The sequence below is a fragment of the Meleagris gallopavo genome, chromosome 3 (assembly GCF_000146605.3).
Source record: "Meleagris gallopavo isolate NT-WF06-2002-E0010 breed Aviagen turkey brand Nicholas breeding stock chromosome 3, Turkey_5.1, whole genome shotgun sequence".
NCBI lineage: Eukaryota > Metazoa > Chordata > Aves > Galliformes > Phasianidae > Meleagris > Meleagris gallopavo.
Genome location: NC_015013.2, coordinates 49,179,686 through 49,196,244, shown reverse-complemented (window position 1 = coordinate 49,196,244; position 16,559 = coordinate 49,179,686).

The following is a 16,559-nucleotide window of genomic DNA, read 5'->3' as shown; positions in this document are numbered from 1 at the left end:
GATTAAACGAGCATTTTAAAAAGAATTATTTCTTAAATTTATTTATTTATTTATTTATTTAGGGCGTGGGGGGGCTGTGAGGGCAGGCAAGCCTGTCGACCCTCCGATGCTCGCAGGCAAGAGATTGGGATTGCCTGGAAACTGAGTCGACTTGTTTTCTTTATTTGTAGGAATGGCAATGGGGCACACATTCTGTAGCATTCTCGGGTCTTTCCACTGGGATTTGTTGGGTGGTGGGCGAGGGCCTCCCAGCTGCAGGAACAGCTCCTATCATAGCCATAATCCCCAGCCTGACCTCTGCGGGAGGATGCAGTGACCCTCATATAATAACAGGGCATCCCTTGCTCCCTAGCCCTGTGACCTTTATGTGCGTGTATGTGTGCAGCCTTGTGGCCCTCCTGCCTCCCCCCATCTCAGGAAGCAGCACAAGGCAGTGCAGCAGTCTGCCGGCGGATCTGCTGCTGGAAGAATTCATGCATCTTGCATCTTGAAGATGCATTATTAATGCCTGGACAAATCACATCAGGTGGAGCTCAGCAAGTCCCTGGCACTGCAAAAAGGAACAAAGGCTGGTTCTACAAGGGAGAGAAGGATGAGACAAATTATAACAGCTGGGAGTTTCTTGTCAGTAAGATGGCATAAAAACAGAAATGCTAAAATTGTTTGCACATACGGCAAGCTTATATTTTTATTGGAAAGGAAATTGCACATTGCACTGTGAAGAAGATACTTTAATTGTATCCTAATACACATCACATTGTTGGGCATCTTTGAATTTCATGGCAAACTGAGCCAGCTTGCTGGCATCCAAATTACTTCCAAGTGCATTTTTATTTAGTATCTGGAAAAGACTATAAAGGATTTGTGAGCTGAGGGCCTGCTTCTGGTCCTTGAAGTCAATGGCAGAACTCCCATTTGCTTCAGCAGTAGCAGGATCAGGCTGGAGTTTGTAGCAGTCTTCCAAAGGAAAGAAGGCAGTGCTGCCTGCGACAGCACATGAGAATGCATGGACCCAAGCCATGCGGGCAGAGAGCGATAGTTCTTCTAAATCTTGATAAGAGGATCTATTTTGCACAGCCCAAGCTTTAATGCCAGCTAATATTTTCTTCCCATGGTCTAATTAGTTAGCCAAAATCCCAGCCTTGCTGGTGGAAATTGCATTAGGAAGGGAAAATGATAGTGAGAACCCAGAATTTCTTTGGAGTGATCCTGTTTGTTTCTTTAGAGGATGTATGCAAAGTGCAATTGTAGCAAGGGCATTCAGCCAGGAAGAACTATCTTTTGGTTTCACCACCTGACAATGTACTGTTGCTTATTACTCTAGCAGGTGGCTTTTTCTGTGTCTTCGGTTTTTTCATTGTCTTTCACTCTCTCACACATACATCTCCAAGTATACAAACCTGCAGCTGTTCTACTCACAGAAAACTGCAACCATGAAAACTGTTGAGTCTGACATACACACTTGTTCCTTCTGCTCCTGCCTTTCCTAAGAGTCTCTGAGTACACACAGGACATTTTTGTGTAGCTGACAATTTTGGACTTCTTTCCCCAGCATGCTACTTTTTTCTTTTCCCCTACCAAAACTCTGTGGGGTTTCTATCAAAACTATTTATTCACACTGAAAAATAATAATAATAAAAAAGTGATCGAAGTGCTTAAAAAGAATCTGATGTTATTATTTTATCTCTAAAACTATATGAAATACACTTCTACTAAGTTACTGAAAATAAATCTAGCCTTCAGTATGAAGTGGAGAGAGGAGATTATTTGATAGAGATCCGTGTGAGATTGGAGAAGATTACTGAGATATCTCCAGTCATCACTGCAATGATAATCACTCCTTGAAGCAAGAGATAAAGCCCTCCATGAGACAGGACCAGTGAGAAGGGAGGAAAAAGGGAAAGGACAGAACAAGCAGTTTTCACTATAGCAAGAGAAAAAAAATATCTAATTGCTGATTCAGGCTCTTGATGTAGTATATTGGCAAGCTGATAGCAATAACCTGGGTTTGTCAGAAATAAGGGTTCCTCTGTCAGCCTTTCTTGGGGCTATACAACAGGTGGACATTTAAGGTGGTTAAAAGCATCTAGAGCTGTCTTCATCTGAAGTCTGCACACAGGCTCATGGGATTGGCTCTAGTACTTGAGGCCCAGGTAGAGTTATAGCACTCTCAGCAATACCTCTATTTCCTTCAGGAAAAGTCTTGTTTGATAAGACCCAAAGTGCATCTTTTGCTTGTTGCCTACATTCTGAAAAGAGGATTTTATTTTATTAAATGACAGACTAATGATTTCTAGCACATTAAAAAGGGGCATTTTTCCAAAGCTACTTCTGTGTAGTCTGGGTGTTAAATAAGAATATTACCAGCATCCTAAAGGAGATAGCATTCTATTTAAACATGTCACCTGCTGATCTACTAGAGAAGCAGGCCAGCAGTTTTTTTGTTTGTTTGGTTGGTTTGTGTATGCATGTGTGTGTGGTTGTTTCCTGGCTCCTGGGTAATGTTATCCATATTTTTCTGTTTGGAGAATCGCTTTTCCCTACGCACTCACCAACCAACATGAAACCACCTAATTATATTTTCATAATCATGATTAAAAACCATCTAAATTATCCTGCTTGATGTACTCAAAGAGTTTGTTGATTGCTTTTTGATGTGTATTAGAGCTTTTTGCAGAGCCACATCAAATGGTTTGCTCCACAATGAAATAAAAAAAATCTTGTAATATACATATGCACATCTTTAAAAAACATATATAATTTATATTCTGCTAATTAAGCTACATCAAAACCAAGTCTATCACCATGAAATAATTGTGTAAAAGCTACTCACCTATTACAAGAACATTAATTTCCACTTTTACTTTTTTTTTCCAAAATATCGATTTTATCTTATACAAGGCAATTCAGCATTTCAAAGCCTCGGAGTCTCAAAGTATTTCTTCCACATCCACGGAGACTTTAAACCTTGAATACAAAATCAAGTTTTAGAATAGAAAATTCATGTAAATAATATTTTCATGTAGAATATGCTCCTTCTGCATAATGGATCACAAACATTTTAATTTTGTCTTTGTGTTACTTTCATATCCTAAATATACCACACCAAATCTTGACACAAGTTCTGCCTGCTGCAGAGTTGGAGAAGGATGGGGAGAAGGCAGTTTGCAGAATTCAACTCTGGTCCTGGGTATGAGTCTGATTAATGGCTTGTTTTACCAGAAGATCATCACAATGCAGAGATGTTGTTTTGATGAAGGCCCAGTTAGTCCTGAAGACTGTGTTGAGACAACATCATGCAGAAGGTCAGAATGGTATGGGTGCTGGAATTATTAGTTCAGCCCAAGAACACATTGGAGTTAAGGTTTGCTTCATGGCTGTCCAGTGCTGATCACAAAGTCAGCACTCATTAAATAATAAAAATAAAATACTCTAGGAAACCAATTAAATAATTCAAACTCTGCCTACTTGATATCAAACCTGTTGCCATATCAAATATTCATGCCCAATAAATCTGTAGGTTTGTCTCATGAATGGAGTGCAAGTGCCAACACCCGTGCTTTGCTGCAGCTTGATGATCAGCACTCTGAAGCAGGAGCGCAGATATGCATGCACAGAGGCAGGTCAGGTTTGCATGAGTGTCCCCACATCTGTGGCCTACCTTTGCTGTGCTGGGAGGGGTGGCATGGAGTAGGGGCTGTTTCTCTTCTCCTGGAAACCTGTAATGTGCTGCCACTTAATTTGTAGTATCAGTGACAGCTATGGAGTATTCAAGTACAACTCCATTCATCCATGTGTTTCCAGTTTGACTTTCAGTAAATGTTTAATGATCCTTTTCAATTACTGGACCAAACAGTATTTGACAAGGATGCACCTTGTCTAATACTAGCACTTAGGAGTGTGTCTTTTAGATAGCACTTAGCATCCACAATGTTGTCATGATATTTGTGAATGTACTCTCATGTTGATCTTAATGACCCCATTACAAAGGTCTTCTCATACCTTCTTGTGTTATAGTCTTGCTTTCCTTGACTTTCCTGATAAAGGGCTGACAGAGTTCACCTGGGAACAGCCTTACACTCAGCATCAAGATAAGCTCTAAATGGACATTGTCTTTACTGGTATGGCTGTAGTTACCATTGAATAAGTAGCTTTCTCCTTGTAATACCAAGGACAAATGATCCTTTGGCTTCTCTGGCTGCACCTGCCCTAACTTCGTGGCATGTGTGTACCATGTCCCTGTCGCACCTGTGTGCCTTGTGCACTGTTCAGCCTCTGCACAGGGGAATGGTTTGAAGCCTGGTGTGGTCCACTCTAGCTGCTGCTCCAGGGTTTTGTGTCCATTGGAGCCAGAACATGCTGTGGGAGAGGCTGTACCCTACAGGGATGGCATGAGCCTGGGAGTCAGTACACAGCCCATACAGAAGACACACAGCTATGTAAGTAAGACATGAAAGAATATTGCTGTTCAAGTGATTTGGCCAAGTACTTTGACTTCCTCTTTACTAGGCATCCAAAAGTACTTTGTGTAGTTCTGAAGACAGGAAATGAAATCTCCCTTTAATGTTACGTTCACATCTTCTTTCTCTTAACTACCATCCCTGCAACACATCAGGATATGAAAATAGTCTGGCTTCTCGATCCCTTTGCAGTAATGAACAAACAAGGGGATCAGACAGCATGTTGAGGGGCTCTGGAGATGCTCTCAGAACATGTCCAACAGAGCCTAACTAGACTGGGTTCCTTGCCAAAATCTAAAGGCTTCACTTTCTTTCATAAGACTTCTGGAAAAGCAACCACCACCATTTCCATCTTGCATCAGCCATGGGGTTAGCAAGTAGGAAATCCACATTCAGCTCCTATCCTCGTTGGAAAGAATTCTAACATACTTCTAGTCATTAGACTATAGGTTTTTCTGGGAATGCTTTGCCATTCCTCGTGAAACTGCACCACTGTGCAGAAAAATAGTTTGAATTCACTGAGAGAAAGAGAAAGGGAGAGTGAAAGCATGACTCCCCAGGCTAATGATTAGGCAGCTTTTACAGAAATAGGAGGGGGCAGGCTCTAGCCATTCCTTGTGTTTTGTGCTTTAGCTCATGCCTGTTTCATACCATGTCCTCATTCTTTCAGTTAAACTGGTGCATTTTGGTATTTTGAACAAGAAATTATAGTCTGGTACCTACCTACTGTGCATGTTCCTGGTGTTCTGCCTATATAATGATTTTACTCTGAGTATGCCAATGAAGGAAGCTGGGGTATCTCATCTGTTTCCATTTAGAGGAGATCAGATCTATGAAGCTGATCCAGTCACAAGGAAAACTCCTCTTTTTGTCGAATTTCCCCGCCTGCCCTTTCGCACTGTCATCTTTTATTAAGATCACATTAGCGCTTCTGGAAAAGCAATATTTTGTTGGGATCTCTCAAAGAGAATGAGTCAGACCATCTGATTTTATTTTGCTAAGTTCATTTTCGATTTGCTGGGTTTGGTTCAGATTTGAACACATCTTGTCCAATTTATCTTTTATACAATACAGACACTGGCACAGACGCTAATCTTGGTTATACTAGTGTAAATTTGGGGACATGCCAATGAGTGCTGCCAAGGCCATATTAAAATTTCACTTTCAGTGTGGCTAGAACTGCTAGCTTCTCAGGAAGCAGCCTGCCGTGATGGGATGAGCCAATGTGCCACTTCTCAAAAGCTCTGCAATTCTCTCTTGGTTGGAGAATATCCGAGGTAACACAATACAACCAAAGTCAGGCTGGGCCAAAAGGCTACTTTTCATAGCCTTAGGCTGACTGGATCACTAGTTCACATAAGCCTTGACTGACGGGGATAAGCTGATGGGATTTAATCAGCAAAGAGGGAAAAATGAAATAAACTTTGTACAGATGGTAAGAAGCATGACTAGACAATGTATTTATTACCTGACTTTTGCCCAGAATTATACAGTAAAACAAAGAAGAAATGAACAGCATCTAACCTATCCAAACCATATTTGCTCAGGATTAGCACACACTGCAAACCCCAGCTCAGGAAGAGGCAAGTGGATACTGTCACAGCTTTCCCCAGAAAACAAAAGATCTGTATAATTTCCCCAATTTTAGCATGTGCCATAAATATGAAAAATGTAAATGACGTTTATCTGGCCACCTAATTAATTTGACATATCAGTATCTTACCATATTTTCTGATTTTGTCCCATGCAATGTAACTGAAAAAAAAATGTATCTAAGTGCAGTTTAGCTTTCCTCAAGACAAAGAAAAATAATTTGTACTTAATATCCAGTGACATATCTAGAACTTTTTGTACTTCTTTGGTCTGGGGGTTGCAGGCCGCCTGTCTGTTAACAGAAGCCACAGCAGATGATACAAACCCTTTAATATATAAGTCACACTAAATTGATGAGAAACACAGCACAAAAAATTGTCCCTGCTTCTCTGGAAGTAATCATGACAGGCCAGGATTGGGTGGAACGGCAGTCTTCTGCAAACTTTTGATACCTCTGTAATTATTGATTTATGGGACTCTCTTGTCTTCGATCAATTATCTTTCTACCCATTTGCATGTTTATTTGGTTATTAAATATTGCCAATGTTCAAATATGCAAGTTCTGTGGGTTACAGTTCTCGTTGTATTATTTTGTTGTGGCATCTTGTATGCACTTAAGAGTCCTCAGAAACCTCTGTAATAGAAATAGTGAAGTGTCAGCTTGCAGTCCTTGTGGACCTAAGCTGCCTTTTGAAGTTCACCCTATTGAATATATGAAGAACACTTGCCATCGTATCCTGATTATTTGTATTAAGGTTTGATTTTTTCAAATATTTTGCAAATGTTTAATCCTTTCAACAAATAAAACTCCCCATTAAAACACACAGCACGCTTTACTGCCAAGAGTAATAGTCTGGGACAAAGCCAACACTGTGGATGAACAGGGTCTGCCAGGCCTCCAGGCTTTCTGTAGCCCTACTGGGATTGCCTTTGTGAGGGCCCCAAGTGTAGCTCTCTGCAAGTCAAGCCCTGCAGCTCTGGCACATGACGACTTTCCCAAATGGGAGATCCAAATTCTGGTTTACACTTTGTCCTTACTTTAGTGTAAGCTGCTAGCTTTCGTGACAGCACAAGACAAAGCTTTTCAAAAGACAGTAACGCAACTTGAAATCCCCTAAGTGTCACTGGACTTGAGATCTTGAAGGATGTATGAGCAATAGTGGGTGTTTGGGAAGGGGTCTTTTCCCACTCAAAACCATGGTGGGTACAGAAAGACCCTGGACTAAAATGCTTTATGTGCTTACACTCATGCAGCAAAGCAAAACTTAACCCAGGTAAGCTAAATGTGTCCACTGAAGGCTTTCAGTTGCCATTGCTGAACTGCTACTACTATCTAGCCTTGTGGGCTTAAGTATCTTTGCACTGTCCTCTCTGTGACTTAGGACTACATTATCTTTAGGGAAATTACCACTTTTGGCTCCAGAATATTGGCTCAGGTATGAGTTTTCAGGAGGTCTGGGGGAGTTTTAGTGCTCTCTCCTGCTTCATGAGCCCTGCTGGGCAGTATCCTGCCCCAGGTAACCTGACTGAGATACATCCATGTGGAGATGAGGATGGCTCTATCCATGCAGCATCTGCAGTGAGAGGAAATCTTGTCTGCCCAGTAGCCCCCTTCACTCCTCAAAAGACCCTGAGAAATCTCTATACCTTAATTCTTTTCTTCATCTGTTTCTGCTTGCACTGGCTGCTGCTGAAGTTGGTCAAGATTTAGGTCTGGATACCAAAGGCCTGATGAACATGAAGAGTTTCCATTCAACAACACTCTGGGTATTTGACATTGCTCTTCTGATCCCTGCTGATGTGATGGTAGGGCAATTTGCTCCCAAGGGGAGAATGTTCCCTCACATCTCCCAAATAATTCCAAGTGAACTGTGTGAGAGAAAGACAGTTTAAAAGTTTATCATTCATCCACCTGGCTCCTACACCCCAATAGGTGCAGCACAGCCTCTCTGAAAAGGGTGTCTCATATGTAGATAGTCAAAAAAGATTTCTAAAGCTAGCTGGTGGCTCTGAAATAGAAACAAGATAATATTTCCTTTCTCATTCTCTGTGGTCTGTGGGGAGGGAATAGAGACAGCCACCAGTCATTTAGCAAGAGCAATTCAATTTTTAAGAAATGGTAAGAAACACTAAAAAGCACTCTACAACATAGGGTCATTTAAGCAGATAGTGCTGAAGCAAAACCTGTGATTAAGAGCAGCAATTATTTTCATATACATTGTTACATATTATTCAAATTCATTGAATCTGGAAAATAACACATCTATTGCATTCATTTTCTATTAATTTTCCTTCAAATACGCCCTACTAATGTTCTAAAGAGTATGAAATATAATTGCTAGCATGACTACCTTATCTGCAGCCAAACAAGCAGTTTTTATTAGATCTCATTTTATAAATGGAATGTGGCTTGCAAGTTTGAATTCAATCTTTCTGTGCTCAGCACTAAGCCATATACTGGAGAGGTGAAGCATTTAAATGTTGCCAAGATACCTTTGGAACCAGAAGGGCAAGAGAAAGTTCACTTCTGTAAAGTGAAGGCTTAAATTCTGGAGAGTAGAGCCAAATCTGTGGAGAAAATCCTAAAATTGCAAATACTGTGGATTTAGATTGATCCTAATAATGGATTTTATTATTTAGATGTAATAAAAATTCAAATGATGTGAAAAATAGTAAAACCTCTAGTTTAAAGAGAGAGATTGAAGTGTTTTTAGACTGTACTATATGAATGCCAATAGTTTTGATAGCTTTTCATCTAACATTTTCAGAAAGACATTAAGAGTATATCACACTTCGCTGCCAGCTGAAAACACGTAATGCCATTCACAAATGATGTATTTAGGTTTTGGGAACATGAGACATTTTTTATAATGCTAATATCGAAACTCTGCGTCCAGAGATATTATATAGAAAGTTTGGCCTTATCCTAATCTCTTTGATATTCCTGTTGACATCAAAAGTAAGAACTATATGCAAAGAGTTTAGCACTTCCATTTGCAGATTTCTGTCAGATTTGCTGTGTTTTCACTCGGTAAATCACTGCAGTTAAGTTGTTGCCCTTTCCATTCATTGTTGTCTGTTGGACATCCTCAGAAGGAATTTGGGAATGCCAATCCTGGCTTTTAACACTGCCAGTTTTTTTCAAAATATCCTTTTTTCTTTTTTGTCATCATGCCTCATTATTGACCTATTCACCCATGAGGGTACTCTAAGCAACCAAGCCGTTGAGGCTAATGAAGATGGTGTGCACTTCCTCAGTTCTAGAGCTACTCTGAAGCTCAGTGCTGCTGTCTGACTCTCACTTCATAAAATTGCCAGAAGGGAAATACCTTCACTGTCAGAATGGCTATGTGAGTGGGTGAATTAGGATTAATAGACATTTTAAATGATTTTTCTGGGTTGGTTGTAATAGAGATGGCATTATAACATGGTTGTATCCGCACAATGCCACCCTAGCATAGGAAAGATGGAAAAGAGTAAAGATCGGACACAGATGACTTCATGTAAATAGGTAATTTGTACAAGAGAAGTAACAAACAAGAAGAATCTGAAAATCACTGCATTAAAGAGCTAATACCAAAAGCAATGACTCCATGGGATGGGATGCTTTAATAAAGATGAGGTTACCTCTACACAAAAAAACAGAACCTGCTGCAGAGATCTGTGAACCTGCAAAAGCAACTCCATGTGACACAGTGCAATGTTGTGGGGAGCTACTTGCTCTGACTAGAGTCTAGGATATCTTGCATTGACACTGCACTGAATCTGAGTCACATAAAAATCTGTCTTGTACAGAGTCAGCTTAGGAGTCCAAGCACGTTGCTCCAATGTACTTCTAGTGCTATTGTGGGCAATATCTGCTGGAGAGTGAGAGCCAGGCGATTTTAATTCTATTCCAAGCTCTGGTGACTGTCTACAATGTGACATTTAACACATTTTTTTTCAGTTCTTTGTTTTCATATCTAAAATTGGGATAAAATCATATCCCTTTGTAAAATGTATCTGAAGTTTAAAAAAAAACAAAACCTGTGTGAAGTGGTATTTGAATCATTCTTTGATTACTAATTAATTCTTGATAAAGATTCCAAGCAAGGATTTTAATTAATAGAATAAATAAATAATCCAATCGTGAGGGTAGAAATAAATCAATTTTACCAAGACTTCATAGTCTATCCATTCCTAGGAGGTGATACTAAACTGGGAGCTAGTCTTTTTCAGAGGGAGTGGTTAACTCTACAGTAGAATTTATCTTTAGAAGGGACGAACAGACCTCACAAATGAGTTATTAATATTTTCTTCATTGCAGCAAGGCCACATGCAGCTGCATTTTCAAAACGCAGGTGTTCTGCGCTTCAGACAGTGGGTGCTCAGGCAGATCTCTGCATGCTGCTCCGGCTAGGAGTTTTCAACAGTTATCTTAAATGCTGATCCCTTCTAAAAATATGACCATATAATTACATGCTCAGATACTAAGAATTGTGGCGATGGTGACTGGAGGCATGAATACTGGTTCCCTGCTGGACACTTGGAAATTAGCAGTCCTTTCCTTTACTTCTCAACGGGATTGCCACAAACATCGGCTTGTCGTTACAGATGGCTTCCTTATTCTCTGCCTAGCAGCAATAGAAAAATGATGCACCCAATTACTAGTGCCACTGAAAAAAAAAAGTTCACAGTTCATTAGTTTGAATGGGCGTGCAGTTCTGACCTAGCGTGTCATTTACATATTATAATGAGCAATTCACATATACTAATTACGTGCCTGGGCCTAGCCTTGGCACTTCTAAAAGAAGCTGGATGACACTCTGTAGATGCTGCCTAGCCTTGGCTGTGCTCTGGATGCTGGCTCCTGCTTTGAGCAGTGGCTTGGCCTGACAGGATCTGAACATGGCAGCAGTAGAAATCTACATTTTTCTCTGTGGGACAGCTGCTGAGTCAGGAGCAACCTAAAGCAACTGCAAGTAGAGGCCTTTTGGGGCAAAGCATGTGAGTGGGCAAAGGAAATTTCTAGGGATGAATCACTGAAAGCAACCCTGTGTGCAGAAGATGTCACTAAAAATGGCTAAATATCAACAAAACTTTCCTAAACATAACAGCAATTTGAACATTCAGCAACAAAATAAGAAAAAAAGGCAAAGTGCCAAAACCTTGGCATGTTGATTAAAGACTTTGAAAGTGACATCAATAAGAACAAAACAAATTGAATTTCTCTCTCACCCTACATTTCCAAAAATATTTTGTGCTTGACGCGCCTTGGAGTTCAGCTTCATTTACATTTGCTGCAGAAGGGACACAGCTCCTCCATGCCTTCCACCACAGAGAAGAGAGCTGGGTGCTCTGCCTGCTCCTCACATCATGAAGGAGGGCAAGGGAAAGGATCCTCTTGCCTCCAGCGTTCTGGAGCACCTTGGCTGCCTTCTCCCAGGATGAAGGTGTTGCATTCAGTCCCTTGATATTCTATTTCTTTATGGCTGCCTCTTTTCTTTTTCAGGCTATCCCAGCTGGTGGTGTTCCTGAGGAGGTCATTTACCTATTGGTCCATCATATCACACTGCGTTGTAACTATTAGAAAATAGAGTTTAGCAAGTGAGCACTTCAGGGCAGATGCCTTCACCTCAACAGAAATGTTGTTGTTTTTTCCTTCCCTTACATGCTGACAGTGATTTGCCAGGGGATTGGATTCAGGCAGAGTCACCTGCCATTCTCATGCTTGTGAAGAACTGTTCCTTTCTTCTGCATGCTGAAGACATTGGGCATGGTAACAGATTTCTTTTGCCTCATGCTTATAGTTCTCTTCCATCAATAATCTTTCCAATTGTTACACTCCTCTAGGTAAGAAGTGTGGAGGGTTAACTGTGGAGGGTGCCTGGCTGCGTATACAGATCCAAAATAACCTCTAAAATATCCACCTTGTCCTTTTAGCCATACTATCCTCTCCTGTGTAATACGTGGGCAATGACTGCAGGTGGTGCTTCTTGTTTGTCCTGCAGCTGCAGGATATCACCTTCCCAGCAGCTTGCACCCCTGCTCAGCCTCCCTCTTGGACAAAGAGGAAAGTCCTGACAGGAAAGCACTGACAGTCCTTGTTGCTCAGAAATAAGTGTGTCAGGCACTTATTAATCATGACATTGGCAGTAAAATCACAGGGTATGAAAAATAGCACATCCTTTGTGCCTTCTGGCTAGGGAGCCACCAGGAGTAAGAGTCTTCTGGGGTGTCTCCTGCAAGTGTTAGACTTTATTGGAGAAGAAGGCAGAGAGCAAGGGTACAATCTCACATGAGTCTTCTGACTTCAAGGGTCGAGGCTGCAAGAAAAAAAAGACAACAAGTGTTGTGGAGTTAATGGTAAAACAGGGCAACATTGCAGGTATTTGTCCACAGGAAGAATAAGACAGGAAAGTGAGGGTTAAGCCTTATTGAAGCATTCATTTATTTCTGTTGAGTCTGTTTTTTTCTAATTCCTGCTGATCCCTACCTCCATTTTGTTACACACAACCACCCAGTAAAACACGCTCCCTGGGTGTTTTCATACTTAACTCCACATTTGCCCATTGTGAGATTTCACTGCCCACTATCAGAGATGATGGCTGTTATTAAGTGACTCTGCACAGGTTTCACTGCAGCCCAAGTATCCTGTTTTTTCAAACAAACTTCTATCAAGTAGAAGTGATTAGCCAAATTAATGTGAAGTTAATGTCCCAAAGCAGCACAATTTGTTCTCAGAACTTCACGCGACATTTAGCTAACAGCTTAAAGAAAGGGTTCTATTTGATAAAGCGATCAGAAAGAGTCACAGCAATGAGCTCGGCCGTGCAGGGCTTGGTATATTTTTTCACAGCCATAAATTAAAGAATAAGTATCAAATAATGTATTTAGCCAGGCAAGCATATGCAAAAAAAAAAAAAAAAGTGATTTGGAAAGTTTCTCGCTGTTTCCATGGTGCATCTTGGGAACAGTAGCTTGGAAGGCTGCCAGCAGAGCAGTGCTCAGCATGGAGGAAAAGGGTAGGCCAAAATTCCTAACTTGAGGTGGAAGTTCTCGTAACAAATGAATCTTTGGTGTGTTAATATGACAGCATTTAATGAAATAGCTCACTGCCGATCCTTGCACAATAGCCTTTCGCTGATGGAAACTTGAGCCCGTATCATGTCTGGAGTAATAAAAGAAAGCGGTCTCTCATAGGATGATGGAAGGCAGCTGTTTCTGAAAAGACAGACCTCTCTGAAGAGCCTACCCTAAAGGAGGCTAAATGCTTGCTAGTGATTTTTCCCACAGAGTAAATCCTGAGGGACACAAGACAGGGATGGCAGTCCTTTTGCAGGTGCCCTGCCTGAGATATCAGGGGAGGCACGCATCACACCTGCTTAGAAACAACCTGACTGGAGTTGAACTACAGCAATTAGTTACTCGTTCAAATGAGTAACAGAGTCAGTCACATCTTTTTTTTTATATCTTGTGATTTTATCCTTGTGATTTTATCCTTTGAAGTGCTGCTAATTCTCCACTACCAGCAGGATCAGTGAGGAATCGGCTCACAGCAGTACTCAAAGTGTCCTCGACACCTCAAAGGATCTATATACCCTATAGAGGATCTATATAGATCCTCCCAGGTCTACATGGATTTCTGCTGGTAGTTTTCAGGGTCTACTTAGGCTGCTGACAGGACCCTCCTAAAGAGTGCATTCTGCATCCATGAGTGAGACTCCTATAACATGGCCAATGGACTGATTGGACTGCCATGGTTCAAAATGATCATCCCAGACAGATGGCTAGTGGATGATTTTAGATAAACATACACAGATCTCTCATTTTAAGCATGTATGTTCTTTGCAAAGACATCTCCATACTCTTAAAGTCCAGGCTCCACACTTGCTCCTAGGACTCATGCCATAGCTGTGAATCGCTCTACATTCACCTCAGCTAATAAAGTACAAAAATGCTTTCAGTATGATGAATGTTCAGAGGATGAATATCTGTCTGTCGAGCAGAGCAATTCTGCTTGCACTTCGATATGAAAGAAATCCTACAAATTAACATTCCATCAGCTACAAATCCGGCAACTTTGTGGGAAGCTTTTAAGAACACATTCTGTGGTCAGATGATTGCATTTTGGGCTAGAACCAAAAGTGATTAAATGTTGAAATTAGAAGCCAATAAAATAAGCTGGGATCCCTAGAAAATCAGTGCACAGCTTATTGTAAATTTGATTATGAATTTTTTAGGCACTGAGTAGACAAAATTACTGTTAATCACATGTAAATTGAGATACTGGAACTAATCCACTGAAATTAGTGGGATTTCTGCCATTGATTTCCACAAGAGTAGGATCAGTCTTGCTCCGATCAAGGAAGAGGAGGTAGAAAATTAATGTCTTGAAGAAGAAAGACTTAGGCCAGGTCTCGCTATCAAAGTGATGGATAGCTCAATAAGTAACTGACTCTTGGCTCTTTTGCTTTCCTCCAAAAAGACACTGTTAACTGAAATTCTCTGCCAAGCTCAAGTGTCACTTCTGTTAAAAAAAAAAAAGAAAAAAAAGTTAAATTTTGTTACCATGATGTATTAATATCAAAAGTCAAAATAGGAAACTCACTTACCAGATATTTGATGATGAAATGCTTGGTAACTGGCACAAGAAGTAGAAGTCTAGTCTTTAATGGTGTGTTATTAGAAGGATTGCTTTGGCTGGAAGTACTGCTTTGAGATACTCCAGTCTTTTCTGCCTTCCACAGTTGGATGGCATAGGTAACCTGCAGTGACTTTGCATCCTGAAATCAAGTGATTTTCCTTACTGCAGACATCCATTTCTTAAGAACGGTAATACATTTGAGGAATATAGGGGCAGACCATCAGAATTAAAAATAAAAATCATCTCAATTTCAAAATGAAACAGCTGCAAGCTAAAGAAAGGATTTTGGCTATGTGGAGTTGAGCCTCAGTGTGTATGTACTTACTGCAGCATTTGGGAATAAGTAGGCACAGTTTATGCATCAATTATTGATGGTGCTGTAACCCCCTCCATGGCAGGCCAGAAAGCATGAATGGCCTTTGCACTTTTAAGGTACAACCCTCCAATATTGATCGCTATTTTCTGTGCTATTTAACCTTGTGGATAAATCATTATCAGCTCACGCTTATGGAGGCAGAGATTCCCTAATTCTCCTTTTCCCCTTTCCTGGACTCAGTACACCGACCAAGAGCAGAATAAGAAGGGAAGTTAATAATGGCTTTAAGCTGCCTTTGCACCATATTCTCAGGCTACTGGAGTTCTCTGGCAAATCTTCATCTTGAGGATTCTCTCGAACAATGACAGCCATAGGCCATGGCTTACCAGCTATACTGCTCCTTCTGTTTTCTCCTGTTGCATATGCCAAAGCCTGGTGGAAATGTCTTTGCACTGCCTGAGAAATTTCTTACATAAGGTAAATTCCCGAGAGGCCCTTTATGCATGATTTACAGCATCATTATGCTATCACAGAGCCATAAAACCCATAAAGTCCCAAGCACTGAAAGGAAGACTCACGCATGCTTGTGCTTCTCACTAACTACTCCTGTATCTCTCAAATACACACAGCACCCACAACCTCTCCCCACCTCCACGATCCAGTGCAATGCTGTGGCATGTGAGGTGCCAACTGGTTGTGGTTTGCACAGCACGGCCCCAAGTGAGAGGGGGGCTGGAAAACCTCACAGATGCAGACATGCTTGTGATGTGGATGGATGGCAGGGGCTTCTGGATGTGTCCAAGCTGCATGGCTCTTCCCCCATGGTCTGATGTCCGAAAGTTTGCTCCTGTCAGCAGGTAAGCCACTGAACGGTTTCAGCTGTCAAAAAGGAAGGAACTTGAAAGTGTAGGCAAATGTGAATTAAATGTGCGTGCTCAAGTACTGTGTTATGACAAGCACATTTCCATCTATTATTTCCAGCTATCCAACAAGAAATCATTTTGATATCAGTGGCTAATTCTATATACTCACTCATTTGAATATAATGACTTTGGTTTCTTCTAAAGACTTAAAATTCCTCTGGGCAAATTGGATTTTTATTTTGCTTTAATCTTTGAGAACTGAAAAATTTAGTGGCCATGGTTGATTTCCCATTCTGATGGGTACATTGCTCTCGTAGCTATCTCTCAGGCAGAGTATATCACCTGAAGTGTGAAGTTCTATAAGCACAAATTATGCTTGATACTGAGATGCCTTCTTTTTTTCCCCTAATTAGTAAAGTTAATTTGATTTAAATGGCAGTTCTGCTGAGGTACTTGTATTTATTTCACTTTGAATTCATGAACATTCTGAAAATATTTTCAAAACATTAAATGAAGCTGTATGTTTCCTGTGGTAAAGCCAAAAATGGGAAGGAAAAAAAAAAAAAAAAGCACGAATTGTTATTTGAACATATTATTCCCAAACATTTTGAGAGTGCTTGCTTTGCTTTATTCACAGGCTTTGATTTTCTAGGACGGGTTACTGCTCATTCGTGGCAGAAAACTGCAAGTCTCCACTACCA